The sequence below is a fragment of the Myotis brandtii genome, unplaced genomic scaffold (genome assembly GCF_000412655.1).
Source record: "Myotis brandtii unplaced genomic scaffold, ASM41265v1 scaffold1577, whole genome shotgun sequence".
NCBI classification, from domain to species: Eukaryota; Metazoa; Chordata; class Mammalia; order Chiroptera; family Vespertilionidae; genus Myotis; species Myotis brandtii.
Window position 1 is genome coordinate 313,172 of NW_005355741.1, and position 2,541 is coordinate 315,712.

At 44.6% G+C, this 2,541-nt stretch overlaps 1 protein-coding gene across 3 annotated transcripts in view; it reads left to right on the forward strand.

The window, feature by feature from the left end:
- The first annotated feature begins 272 nt into the window (after positions 1-272).
- The window catches only part of ZEB2 (zinc finger E-box binding homeobox 2), a 141,538-nt gene continuing 139,269 nt past the window's right edge, over positions 273-2,541 (forward strand). The window contains exon 1 of one of the 3 annotated variants that reach the window (XM_005862013.2): positions 273-643. The gene's annotated coding sequence lies outside the window, so the exon portion shown is untranslated. Of the gene's footprint in view, positions 644-2,281; positions 2,337-2,541 lie in introns of those variants that run through there. The other 2 variants (XM_014536233.1, XM_014536234.1) reach the window with 2 other exon arrangements.

Consider the following 2,541-nt stretch of genomic DNA (forward strand, 5'->3'; position numbering starts at 1 on the left):
AAATCTGGTCATTAGAGATATCCACCTAAGAAGAGGCGATCTGGATTGAGGACCCGGGATCTTCCTCTTCAACTTTCACCCCTTAGAATACTCCAGTTCAGTGAATGGTGTGCACCGCTTTCCGCCCTGAACTCTGTAGGATTTAGTGATGAGGATAATGATGAGGGAGGGAGAGAGGAAGGGAGGGAGGTGGAATTTCATTTCTTCCACTAAAGCGTTTGCGGAGACTTCAAGGTATAATCTATCCCAGATCCTTTCCCAGAGAGAAACTTGGCGATCACGTTTTCACATGATGCTCACGCTCAGGGCGCTTCAATTATCCCTCCCCACAAAGATAGGTGGCGCGTGTTTCAGGGTCTCTCTCTCTCCTACAGAAAAGAAAAAGAAAAAAATGTCATTAGAAGAGGCGTAACACGTCAGTCCGTCCCCAGGTTTGTGTTTCCTGGAGTGGCTAAAAGAGATCAGTTCTAACCTGCTCCGCAGGAATAACGGTCCTGCCTCCCCACACTCTTGGCGAGGTTTTGTACAGTTTGCTCCGGGAGCTGTTTCTTCGCTTCCACCTTTTTCTCCCCCACACTCCGCGGCTTCTTCATGCTTTTTCTTCTCACCATTTCTGGCCAAAACTACAAACAAGACTTCGCAGGTAGGTTTTTTTTTTCCTCTTTTCTCTCTTTTTATTCCCTTTTGGTATGATCACCCCTCACTCTCCTTTTATGATTTTCTCCTTGTAAGTGGGGATGTGAGTGTGAAGTGAGAAGGAGTGTCTGTGGGTAGGAATTTCAGGTGGGTTTAGCTCTTTTTTGGCAAGCTTTTCCCACGAGTGACTTCTCCGATTTCTCTCCCACTCCTGCTCTCTCTGCTTCCTTTCCCCTTTCTCTCCTCCCCCAGATAATTTGCCCTGTACCTGTCCATTCAGGTAACCAAAGGTGCTTTTTGCTACCCAAGCTAGGAAAAGTTTTATTGAGAACTATATGATTGGAATGAAAACTCTTCCAGGGGAGAGATTCTGTGCTATTTTTGCACCTACTTCCAATTCATTGGACTCAGCAATTAAAACTTAGCAAATACCTGTTAATAATTACAAAACTTGATTGATACAAACCTACCAAATTTGGGGACAAGTCTTTCTCTTAGAGATGGCAGTCCATCCTCCTCTCCCACCGGAGAAGGCTGTTGTCTAAGCAGAAAGTGTCTGTTTTCTGTCTGCTTAGTGAGTTTCATTTCTTTATTTCATTCTTTGTGTGTATATGTATGTGAAGTAACACCTCACTTCTGTGATGATAAATAAAGAAGTGAAAGTCCTCATGGAACTTGAGTCGTTTACCAAAGGGTGGGAGGGGGGGTCACTACAGCTGGGACAAAAAAAACTGCTGTCAGGATATCAGGGTTTTAAATTAAGGATAACTTTTGAAATTGTATTCTAAATAGCATAATAACACAGATGGATTGAACAGGAGACACATACACACACTTACCCCATTCCATGCTTTGGCACTAAAAAATCGAGAGAGCAGGAGTTCCCAGGAACAGTAGTGAGCCTCGCTAGCATAAATGTGTTTATCTCCCACCTACTTGTATATGTATTTTCTACATGCTCCCCCTATAATGATGAAGGCAAGATGACTAACTCCAGAGTTAGGAATAAGAGGCAAAGATAAAGTTTCCAGCACAAATGCCTGGTCTCTCCTTCTCTCTCACACACACACATGCTCATAAAACTAGCAGCTTACTTTATTAAACATGTATTTATATGCAATCGTGTGTAAGTCTCAGCAGGAATACAGGCAGGCCAGCTGTTTCATCCCAGACACTTGTGTGACCATTTCTGTATTTCAGGATTTTTTTTACACCCCCCCCCAAAAAAAACACACAATTTCAAATCCAGAGGAGAGCTAAGAAATGACAAAATGTGTCAAACTTACAAACTCTCCCACTCTGCCTGGGTTAAATTCAAGGTGCTTTCTAAATAATTCACTTCCCCTTCTCTCTGCTCCCCCCCTCCACCCCCACCCCTCTCGGCAAACGTGTGGAAACTGATACTCACTTTCCAGGTTTTCCGCAAAGCTTCCAGCGCGGGAGACAATAGGTGCGGGCGTGGGGGACGGAGGGCGCCCGGCAGAGGAGGGGTTAATGGCCCTGCGTTACAGTTTGCATCTGTTACATCTTTTATAGCCCCCTGTTTAAACTAATCCTCGAGGCACCGCATCTTCCCAACCCCACGGAGGCTCAGGATTCTCCTCCTCTCCTGCCTGCCTCGGAGGTTCCCCTTTCTCCAAGTTTTGACAGTTTTCCGCTGGAGAAAAAAAAAAAAATGCAGCGCCTCTCTCGATTTTTAGGTACAAAAGTTTCGAAGCCAGAAAGGATACGATCATTTAAGTAGAGCTTAAAAGTATTGCCGTGGCGGTTGGACTTTCTCTTTCCTTTCTTGAGGGGGAGAAAAAAAAATTTTTTTTTCTTCTGGAACTATTTTCAGGGAACCAGTGTGGGGGAGCATGTGTGTGAGTGAGGTGGGGGGGAAAGACTGAAGTCAATATTGTCAAA